This window comes from Chiloscyllium punctatum, chromosome 14 (assembly GCF_047496795.1).
Source record: "Chiloscyllium punctatum isolate Juve2018m chromosome 14, sChiPun1.3, whole genome shotgun sequence".
Taxonomy (NCBI): Eukaryota; Metazoa; Chordata; class Chondrichthyes; order Orectolobiformes; family Hemiscylliidae; genus Chiloscyllium; species Chiloscyllium punctatum.
This window is the reverse complement of record NC_092752.1, coordinates 15,469,920-15,482,349: the sequence shown is the minus strand read 5'-3', so window position 1 is coordinate 15,482,349 and position 12,430 is coordinate 15,469,920.

The window sequence follows — 12,430 nt, the reverse complement described above, 5'->3', positions numbered from 1 at the left end:
GCAGGTTAGGTGAATTGACCATGCTAAATTATCCATAGTGTTCAGGGCTGTGAAAGTTAGGTGCATTAGTCAGGGGTAAATGTAGGATAATAGGGGACAGGAATGGGTCTGGGTGGGTTACTCTTCGGAGGATCAGTGTGGACTTGTTGGGCTGAATGGCCTTTGTCCACACTGTAGGGATTCTATGTCAGAGCAGAAGAAAACAGCATGATTTTTGGAATGAGCTGAAAATGTGTTGCTGGAAAAGCGCAGCAGGTCAGGCAGCATCCAAGGAACAGGAGAATCGACGTTTCGGGCATCAGCCCTTCTTCCAATTTTTGGAATGGTCAAATGTCCGATACTCTAGTATCTACTCAGGGTTGGACAACTCCCAAACCTCCTCATTTCCATTTTCTCCCACTAGCCCACTAGGGGCAGCACGGTGGCTCTGTAGTTAACACTGCTGCCTCACAGTACCAGGGTCCCAGGTTCGATTCTGGCCTCAGGCACCTGTCTGTGTGGAGTTTGCACATTCTCCCCGTGTCTGCATCGGTTTCCTCCCACAGTCCAAAGATGTGCCGGTCAGGTGAATTGGCCATGCTAAATTGCCCATAGTGTTAGTTGCAGTAGTCAGAGGGTCAGGGTGGGTTACTCTTCGGAGGGTCGGTGTGGATTTGTTGGGCCGAAGGGCCTGTTTCCACACTGTAGGGAATCTAATCTTTAAAAAAAAAACCCTTCCCATTTGATATGGGAGATGTCTCCAGAGGACAGAAGTGGTGGCAATGTTACTAGGCTTGTGATATAGAGTTCTATAATGTTCTGGGGATTCAGGTTCAAATCCAGTTGTGATATTTGGTTTTGATAAAATCTACAGTTAAAAGGGTGGTCATTGTTGTAAAAGTCCTTCAAGGTCATTCTTGTCCTTTAGGAGAGAAAACCTGTCATTCTTACTCCTGGGCCTTGAGAGCCACTCAGTTGACAGCCAACTGGTTCTGGCCTTGCTAGATCTATCCACATTTCATGCCAGAATAACAGGAGAATGAATCTCTATTTAATTTGACTGTGAATAGTGATGCTGCTCCACGCTGACATGGGTTGTGATAGTTCTGAAGTAATTCTCTTATTATTATTTTTCAGTTATGCATAGCAATTGTGCCCCACAGCAAATTTTCATAAGGATAATCAAAATGTGTGTGCATGAATATGTTTATCTTCACTGTGCTTCAATGTTCTGAAGTGTCGCAACTTGCAACCACAAAAACTTTCCCCTTTCGATTCCATCGTGGGAATTTATAATATCAAAAAATGAAGCACGCTGTTGTAATTGTTATGTAAAATATTTAAGTATCACTCATTGATCATGCTTGGAATCACTGCCCAGTAATTTTCAAGGACCTGAATTACGGTCTTTGCTGAGAAGATTTGAGATAGTGTTGTTTGTGAGTAATTTGTCCATTAGCGAAACCTTGAAATGCCAGTGATTTTCTTTCAAGTAATCATTATTTCTTTAAACTATTCAAAGCAGCTGTCTTTTCTTTCAAAGCAAACATTTTATCCTTGGTCTGTTGAATTGGGGTTGATCATACTTTGGGATCCAGAATGAAGCAGTACCTGCAGGTTATTTTGGATTGTCAATGCAGCAGAGTTCACATTCCCCTCACAGATAATGTAAATAGTGACTACACTTGACATTATTCAGAAATGACCTTTGCCAACAGTGTCAGAAGTGCGTGATTGTACATTGCATGAAAGACAGTAACTAGATACTTAATTGAGAGATATTTCTTACTGAACAGACTCTTGCTTTTATTTGTGCGGAGTGAAGGTATTAAGCAGACATGGACTCAGAGTTTCCTCTGCCATCTCATCTTAAATCAGTCACAATGTGACAGAAGTATTGTCAATAGGGACCACAGTACGGAATCTAACCAGTAAATGGTAATGATGTGATAGATTTTCCTAACTTTGGTACCTGTTAGGGCACCATTAATCACTGGCCACCTTCTCACGATCCATTGTAACTAAATAGTAACAGAGAGGAAGGATTAAGGTTTCCTATTGGCATTCTTACATTACCTTTCCTTCATGCCATTCTCAGTTACCATTGCTTTCTAGGACTGTCTGCTGACATGGGTGATGGACCTGACATAGCAGGGGCAAGGGACTTACAGATTGTGATGGAAGGAGAGGTACATGAATAGGAAGCGTTTAGAGGGATATGGGCCAAATACTGGCAAATGGGACTGGATTAATTTAGGATATCTGATGGCATGGACAGGTTGGATCGAAGGGTGTGTTTTGGAGCTGGACATCCCTATGACTGTATGAGAGGATCCAGAGGTAGGGGCTCTCTCATCCTCTGACTTTGTCACAGCAGTGGACCTGTAGTTTGCCCAAAGATAACTGCATTCTGCTTCCATTTTAGTCTTTGCAGTCTTTTAAGTGTGGGGGCTGGGGTTTATTAGTGCCGCAATGATAATGCCACACAAGCAATTGTTTTCTGTATTACCCCCTTGATGCCATGAATGCCCATTGATTGGACATGAAAACTGGGCCCATTCCACAAGGTCAGAAAGCTGGACGGGTTGTTTCCTGTATCAACATCTCACCAGAAAAAGGAAATTCCGCCATGTCCACAGCAAATTAACTGACCAGGAGCTCAGGTTTGATGGCATGAGATCTTCGTCCGCACTTGAGCGCTAACAAGCCTTCTTCTTGGCCAGGTAATGTTCCGAGGAGTTAAGAATTTGTTTATCTTAGTACATAATGAAATCATTGGGAACCGATAAACCCCTTCAGTTGTGTACATTGTGCTTGCATGCATCATGGGTCATGTGGACGATGGTTGTTTGTTACTTCAGCAAAGCCAGTTTTTTCATGTTTTTCCAATGCTCACTAATGCTGAATTTCAAATGGACCAGCAACAGGGATAACCATTCTTCAGGCACTAGTGTGTGGTGCACACAATGCAAATACACGCTGGAAAGTTGCTCTGGTCAGTGTTTCATCTGCATTCCTGACACTTCATAAAAAGAAGTGGGCTACAAATCTAACATGAATGTAAAATGATGCAACGGAGAATGGGTAACAAACTTTAGTTTCTATGAGAGTTACCTTTTCATCAACATGTGGGCAAACTGGCTGAGGTGTGGCAGATGGAGTTTAATTTAGATAAATATGAGGTGCTGCATTTTGATAAGGCAAGTCAGAGCAGGACTTATACACTTAGGTTCTATGGTGTGTTGTTGAACAAAGAGATCTTGGAGTGCAGGTTCATAGTTCCTTGAAGGTGGAGTCACAGATAGACAGGGCAGTGAAGAGGGCATTTGGTATACTTGTGTTTATTGTTCGTTGCATTGAGTATAGGAGTTGAGAGGTCATATTGCATCTGTACAGGACATTGGTTAGGCCATTTTTGGAACACTGCATGCAATTCTGGTCTCCCTGCTATAGGAGGGATTATGTGAAGCTTGAACTGGTTCAGAAAAGATTTATAAGCATGTTGCCAGAGTTGAGGATTGAACTATAGGGAGAGGCTGAACAGCACGATGATATTTTCCCGGGAGCGTGGGAGGCTGAGGGGTGACCTTATAGAAGTTTACAAAATCATGAGGGGCGTGTTTGGGGAAAATTGACAAGGTCTTTTCCCAAGGGTAGGAAAGGCCAAAACTAGAGGGTACAAGTTTAAGTTGAGAGGGGAAAGATTTAAAAGGGACCTTTTGGACAACGTTTCATGCAGATGGTGGTACGTATATGGAACGAGCTGCCAAAGGAAGTGATGGAGGCAAATGGGACTAAATTAATTTAGGATATTTGGTTGGCATGGACGAATTGAATTGAAGGTGCTATATATCTCTATGGCTCTATGACTCCGTAAGGTGTGATGGGAGTCTTTGTTCTGTGATGTATTTTTGAGAACAAACTGAAAGGATCAGTGGCCCCTTTTCCTGTTGACCATTTCTTGTGAGTTCATAAAAGTGGGCAGAAGGGAAACATCGCTGCAGATTTTAATTATGCTATTGTTTAAGACAAATTTCACTGCTATGGGATTTTGAACTTATTTCCAGGTAGTGACCAAAGGAATAGTTTGTCTCAAGCTAGTGATGGGAGGAAACCTTCTTCCCGTGTTCACAATGTTATCAACAAACCAGAGCCAAAAGGAATCTTTATCTCCCATCTGCACAATTTCTGTGAATGTCTTGCCTATAATTTACAGAGGAACTTCAGCCCTACAATGACCCTGAGAGGAAAAATCATTCTTTAAATCACCCACGATTTACAGTTCCACTCCATCCCTTTACTGAAAGCTCCCTTCCCCTTGATTTCAGCCAATTTAACTGCATCCAAGTGGCATTTAATGTGCGTATGAATCATCACTGCAGAACATAAATGAGTGGTGCCATGGAAACAGAGTACTCTCCGGTCAAGAGTATTTGTCCCACATATTCCTCTGGTCACAGAGTGTGCTTTTTATCACAATGCAGACCCATCCTCTCTTGTGTGTGAGTGCCTAGATTAAAAGTACTGATGTATTCACTCAACCTCAATGTTCTTTACCTTTCTTCAATGTCTTTACAGCATTCAGATTCCCAGACCTCATTCTTTGGTTATTGTGCTGATTATGTGGCAGAATTTCTGCCTGCCTTTCTTGGCAGCTCAATACTCTGAGAAAAAGTATTGGATCATTTGTAAAAGTGCTGTGTGAAATACCTGGGGAGATGGCTTCCTGCATGACAGTACGTGTTGTATTAGAAGATTTTGCAACAAGGTCCGATGCCTTGCCAATCAGCATTCATTGTTATTAACATAGTCTCATATGCTGATACTATATTCCAAAGATATCTGTTGTGAAACAACACTTTGGCACAAATCTGACTGACAGAGCATCTCAAATAGGTCAAAGTTTTATCAAACATTCAGAAGCTGATACTTCAAATTCCACTTCTTAGAATTACAGGATCCCTACAGAGTAGAAGCAGGCCATTTGGCCCATGAGTACATACTGACCCTCCAAAGAGCATTCCATGCAGACTCAGCCCTTCTCTATCCCTGTAACCCTGCATTGCCCATGGCCAATCCACCTAATCTGCACACCTTTGGACTGTAGGATGAAAACCACACAGACGCGGGTAAAATGTGCAAACTCCACACAGTCACCCGAGGATGGAATTGAGCCCAGATCCGTGGCACTGTGAGGCAGCAGTGCTAACCACTGAGCCACAGTGCCAGCCAGTTACAATGCATAATCCAGGCTTCTCTTCTGCTTCAGTGTAAAACTGAGCAAGTGCTACACTGCCAGAAGTAACCTCTTTCACAGGACAAGATACCCATTTGAGTCTCTTCCGTCTTCTCCGGTAGAAATCAAAGATTTAGTGAAGAAAGGGGAGTTCTCCCATATAAAAAAAAGAAATTGCTGGAGGAACTCAGCAGGTCTGCCAGCATCTGTGATAAGAAAGTCGTGCTAATGTTTTGAGTCTGGTGAGTTTTCATCTGAACAAGGAACAAGGAAAAAGTACTAATTATGCTCAAGCCAAAGTGGAGAAGTTGGTGGGACTGGAGGTGGAAGGGGAGAGATGAGCAGTTAGGTGGAGATAGAGCCCAGAGAGAGAGAGAGAGAGAGAGAGAGATAAAAAAGGGTAGGTAAACAAGGAGATCATGATTAGCTGGCCAGGACAGAAGAAAAGCTGATTAAGCGATAATAAGAGCTAACAGTGTGAAATGGGTTAGCTGTGCTGATAATGAGACGAGGAGTACATGAGAATGGGTGACTGGGGTAACAGATGGACCAGCTAAAAAAAAGGAAGGTGAAATCAGCCTCTAAAGTTATTGAAACATAAAGAACTGCGAACACTGTAAATAAGAAACAAAAACAAACGTTGCTGGAAAAGCACAGCAGGTGTGGCAGTGTCTGTGAAGAGAAATCAGAGTTAAGGTATTGGGTTCAACGATCTTTCCTCAGAACCTTCCTGTAAACTTATTGAATCCCATGTCGAGTTCTGGAGGTTGTAGGGTCTCCAAGTGAAAAATGAGATGGTTGTTCTTCGAGTTTGCGCTGAGTCTCATTGGAACACCGTGTTTGTCTCCCCAGTGTAGAGGAAACCATATTGTGAACAGGGTTCTAATAGTGGGAGAAAGTGAGGACTGCAGATGCTGGAGGTCAGAGTCGAAAGGAAAGCCTGATGAAAAGCTTTTGCCCAAAACGTCGATTCTCCTGCTCCTCGGATGCTACACTCTTGACAGGGCCCAAACAGTGTTCAAATTGTGTTCACAATGTAGTGTCTTCTACATTTTGCAGAAGAACTACAGGCTGGTGACCACTTTGTCCACAAAAATGACCCTGAGCTCCCAGTTGCATGCCACTTGAACACGCCACCATATCCCCTGGCCAACATCTCTGTCTCAGGCCTGCTGCATTGTTCCAGTGAGCCTCAGCGCAAGCTCAAAGAACAGCATCTCATTTTCCACTTGGGGAACCTGCATCCTCTGGGACTCAACACTGAATTCACTAACTTTAGAACCTGATTGCATTCCTCCATGTTTTACCCAGCCAACACCCAATCCTGTTATGACATAAGTTTTAGCACAGTCACCTGTTCCCACATACTCCTAAGCCTATAATCACATTATATGGGTCAAATTCAGCACAGCTCATCAATTTTCTCACTCTTAGATCTTATTATCACTTTTTCAGCTTTTCTTCTGACCTGGCCCATCTCCTTGTTTACTCATCTCTTTCATATCTCTCTCTCTCTCTCTCCCCCACCACCACAATGCCCCCACCGGGCTCCATCTCCACCTATCCATGACTTCTTTACTCCCCCAACACACCACCATTTTACCTCAGCTTCAGCATAAATGCCACATTCTTCAGTCTGCCATCAGTTCTGATGAAGAGTCACTGGATGTCAAAATGTTAACTTCGATTTCTTCTCCAGATGCTGCCAGACCTGCTGAGTTTCTTCAGCAATTTCTCTTTTTGGTTCAGACCTTCAATATCCGCATTTCTTTGTGGTATTTAAGGGATTTCTCCTAAGTTTCCACTCAATTTTTAAGCAACATTGGGTAAGATTACCCAATCAATATAAAACCATAGAATCATAGAACTGTACAGCCTGGAAACAGACCTTTCAGTACAACTCATCCATGCCAATTAGATATCCTAAATTAATCTAGTCCAATTGGCCAGCATTTGGTCCACATCCCTCTAAACCTTTCCTATTCATATATCCATCTAGATGCCTTTTAAACATCTTAATTGTACCAGCCTCCACCACTTCCTCTGGCAGCTCATTTCATACATGCACCAACCTCTGTGTGAAAAAGTTGCCCCTTAGGTCCCTTTTAAATCTTTCCCCTCTCACCTTAAACCTATGCCCTCTAGTTTTGGACTCCCTTACCCTGGGGAAAACAGCTTGACTATTTACCTTATCTATGTCATCATGATCTTGTTACTGTTTATGGAATGTCGCTGTGGATAAATTGGGTGAGATATTTCATATTACAATGGTGACTATACTTCCAAAGTAATTTGGAACATCTTGTTACAGAGCAAAGAAGCAACAAGCAGGCACACCTGTCCTTTCATCTAAGAACTGTGTAGAAAATTAGAAACAGGGTACCTTGAGCAACTTGTCAAAATTATCACGGAACCCTAGAAACAGGCCTCATTTTTTTATTGCAGTCTCTTTGCACTTAACCATAAACTAGTATGGGCTCAAATTAGCATTGAGTTGATGTACCATGGAGTTTCTGCCTGCTTCCTGGTGAACCTTGATCCCAGCAGCCTGTGTCTCTCTCAGAGCTACAATCGCGTTTTAATGTGAAGGAGAGCTTTGAACATGAGTTCAAGTCTCTGAAGTGGAACTTGAATCTATGCCTTCTGACTATTTGATTAAATTTCACTCATGAGTTATGCAGAGATATCATTAGGGCCAAATGGTTAGTGAGTGAGCTGTATTGGTGAGGGCCAAAGGTAATGCAGAAACCAAAATTCAAAAGATGGAGATTCTGCTGCAGGAGACTTGGATCAGAACTTCAACAGGTAACATTGCACAAGATAATTGACTGCTGTACACAAGTAAATGTGTAGGGCATTCCATTTTAAGGTTTCCACCAAAGTCTCAATGCTGTTATAGAAACTCTGATTTTGCTGCCAACATGGCTGTGGATACCAGTGGACATCAGTGGATACCAGTTGATACCAGTGGATACCAGTATCCCTAAAAAGCTTCCAGGGCATTTTAGGGTGACCTTAAGCACACTCGGATAGCTGAGGTGCTGCACAAAGGAAATGGGATTGGCTTAGGGAGCATCAAGCTGCTGATGACTGCACTTGATCCAACCCCTGCCAGTTCCCTTTCTGTTTCCTGTTGGATGGTCACACCAAGCTCCCTATACCCATCTCAAGATGGTTCAGTCTGAACTCAGGCCTTCTAGGCACAGAGCTCTCAAGGACTTCTACAGGAAGCAGAGCTGAAGTTGAACTAACTGAAGTTCCACCATTGAAAATCTGCTAGCAATGGTGTGGTTATTGGGTTAGCAATACTGAGACCACACCATCCATCAGGTGGGAGGCAGAGCAGAAGGAAGGGAACATTATGTGTGGAGCCAGGGTGATGTGATTTAAGCAATCCCTTTTTCTGCCCATGGTGTACACAGGAAGCAAATTAAAGTGCAGTGCCAATCCCAAATCCCCGTCCACCGACAGTCTCACACTCCTTCTCTACCATCTGTCACTTACTATCATCTCATCCCTTTGGCCACAGTGCAAAACTAAAAGCCAACACAGAATGTTCATTCCAAACCCCAAATTTATAAATAGAATTATGCCATGCAGCTACAGACTGAGAGTAATCTTGTGCATTCCCACTCTGCCTGTCTCTCTTGGAAAAATGTGAGATTGTTCATTTTGGAAGGGAAAACAAAAGAACAGAATATTAGTTAAATCGTGAAAAATTGCAGAAATCTGCAACACAGATTTGGGAGTACTTGTACATGAAACACAGAAAGCTAGAACATGGGACAGCAGGTAATCAGGAAAGTCAATGGAATGTTGGTCCTTATTTCAAGGGGTTGGAGAATAAGAGTAGGGAAGTGTTACTGTATCTGTACAGGTGCTGGGGAGTCCATATCTGAAGTACTGTGAGTAGTTTTGATCCCCTTATTTAAGGAAGGATATTATTTTATTGGAGGACATTCAGAGAAGATTCACTAGGATGATCCCTGATTTGGAGAGACTGTCTTATGAGCAAAGGCTGAAATAAATTCGGACTCTAATCACTGGAGTTTAGACGAATGAGAGTCAATCTCATTGAAATATATAGGATTCTTAAGGGACTTGACAGGGTAAATGTTGAAAGAGTCTCTCCCCTCATGGGGGAGTCTCGGACCAAAGGACCTAGATTCAGAATAAAGGGGGGCCAATCTAAGACCGAGATGAAGAGGAATTTCTTCTCTCAGTTGGTTGTGTGTCTGTGGAATCCCTTGCCACAGAGAGCTATGGGGGTGGAGTCCTTGCAAATATTTAAGGCTGAGATAGATTCTTGATCAGTCAGGGTATCAAAGGATATGGGGAAAAGGCAGGAAAGTAGATGTGAGGAACGTCAGATCAGCCATGATCCTACTGAATGACGAAACAGGCTCAGGAGCCAAACAGCCTTCTCCTGTTCCTTTTTCTTATGGTTTGATGGTCGCAACCACCCTGGCTGGATACAAGCTCCTTGTGAGAGCCATTCTTCCTCTCACACGTCCCTATTCCCAAGCAATTTCTCATTCCCCGGCAATACTTGATTCTAAGATGTTCAAATCTGCCTAAACCTTGAAGTCAACTAAAATCCTTCAACATCTTCCATATCATTCCTTGGTATACCCTTGATTCCCGAGGTCATTATGGAGAGCCCAAACAATGTGCAGAAAATATTAAGGGATATGTGCCAAAGGTAGGATTATGGAGTCAGGAAACAGGTCAGCCAAGATCTCACTGAATGGCAGAACAGGCTTAAGGGGGCTGAAGGGCCTATGTTCCTAAATGAAAGGAGAAAAGTCCAAAAGAAATAAAACAGTGAGTAACCTCAAAGTCATTGATGCTTCCTTAGATAGCTTCTGAGGTTGTTTAGGGAATGATGGGCTGTGACGAAGGTGTGTCCTTATGTTGCTTAATGTGTGAGGTTGGGATCCATCATCTAGAATATGGAACTCCAAAACAGCTGTGTCGAAGCCAAATTGGCTTAATATACCGATTAAAGCCATGGCCTGCCTCCTCGATGTACACTGGCCAGATGATTGTTGTATATGTTAACTACATTACCAAGCTGGCACCTTCCCCACTTTGTGTTAGATTCGTGTGCACAAGCTGCAGGTGCCATTTTGGAATATCGAACTTGCTAAAAGGAACAATACTGAGGAGATCAACAATACTGAGGAGACTAACTTCCCAAATAAGCTGTCTAGTTAAAACACCATTTTCAGCAGACTCCATTTAATCTTTCCAACCATGGAATAATGGATAGCTTAATAACTCTCTCCAGTAATTCTGTGAAATGTTTAATTTCTATAATAAATTTAATGATGGTGGTTATCACATTTTAAGCTTGAAAATGTACCTTTCATGATATGGGCTGTAATGGTAAATCAGCATTTATTACCAGTCCCTAATTGCTTTTGTTAAGTAGGTGTTGAACCTTCTTTCTTATTTTTCATTTATTTATTGGTGGAAAGTTGACATCACAGCAATATTGATTGTCCGTGCCTAGCTGCCCTATAGAAGATGGTGATGAATTGTTTCTTGAATCATTGCACTGTGGGTGTGTGGTAACGGGTCCCTCACTGCGCCATTCAGTGGAGAGTTGTTTGACCCAGCAATGATGAAGGAAAGATAAAATATATCCATGTGAAGATTATATGTAGTTCCGAGTGGTGTTCATTTGCTTTGATGCCTGTGCCCTGCTAGCTGGCAGATATTGTGATTTTGGTACATTCTGTTGAAAGAGTTTCAGAAGTTCCTGCAGTGTGCCTTGTGGGTGGTACACACTGCAATCACTGTGCACTGCTTGTGGAAGGATTGAATGTTTAAGCCAGTGAACAGGGTGTCAATCAACTGGATTGGTTTTGTCCTGTACAATATTGAACCTCTTCATTGTTTGAGTGCACTTGCCCAGGAGAGTGGAGTTAACTCCATCACACTCCTGACTTGTGCTTTATAAGTGATGGAATGGTTTTGGGGAGTCAAGAGATGAGTTACTTGCTACAGAATACACCGTCCCTGACTTGCTTTTGTAACCATATGGACTGACCCACTTAAGTTTCTGGTTAATGATAATGACTAGGATGTCGATAGTGTGGGAGGCAGTAATGCTAATGCAATTGAAAGTGAAAGGGTCTCAGACTCTTTCTTAGTGGAGATGGTCATTGTTTGGCACTTGTGTGCTGCAAGTATTATTTGCCACTTATCAGCCCATGCCAGGATGTTGTCTATATCTTGTTATTTGTGTCATGGAATCCTTCAGTATCTGAAGAATAAAAAATACAGCTGAATCTTGTGCAATCATCTGCAGACATCACCACTTCTGATAATATGACTGGGGGAAGATCACTTATCAAGCAATTGAAGATAATTGAACTTTGGATGCTATCCTGTGGAACTCCTGTGGTGGAGTTGAGCTGATTAGTCTCACTCCAACTAGCTTCCTTTTTTCCAGGTCTGACTCCAGCTATTGAAACTCATTCCCCTTGTGTTGATTCTAATTTCACTGGGGTTCCTTTATATCATATTTGGTTGAGTGTGGACAATGCAGTAAGTCACTCGCACTTCACCTCTGGAACTCAGCGAGAGTTAGAACAGAAAAGTATGGAAATATTCAGCAGGTTTTGGCAGTACCTGTGCAGAGAGAAAGAACGTGAACATTTTGGATCTTATGCTTCCGTTGCCATGTTTTCAGCCAGTGAGAAGGCAAGGATACCCTCACACTAGTCACTATAATATGTGGGATATGTAAGATGCCCATGGGACCACATGCCCTTAGGCTTATTAAGGTCATTAAATAGCTAATTATGTCCACCAGAGGCTCTCAATCCCTCTCCATTTTGTCATTTTGTTGAGTAGTGGCAAGAGTGGCAAGGCTATTTATACTAACATAACAGGTTAAAAGACCAGAAAGGTGGGGTTATATGTATGCCCTTTGTACACAAGGGACAAACCCTGCACCCAGCAAGTTACTGTCCTTTGTGTCTCCCCGCCTAGCCAACAAACAAGAGCAGCCAACCCCTTCACCCCTCCTCTATCAGGTGACCAATTACTTCCTGCATGAGAGTTGCTTCACTCTGATTCTAGGCAAAAGTGAGGACTACAGATGCTGGAAATCAGAGTCTAGATTAGAGTGGTGCTGGAAAAGCACAGCAGGTCAGGCAGCTTCCGAGGAGCAGGAAAATTGACATTTCGGGCAAAAGCCCTTCA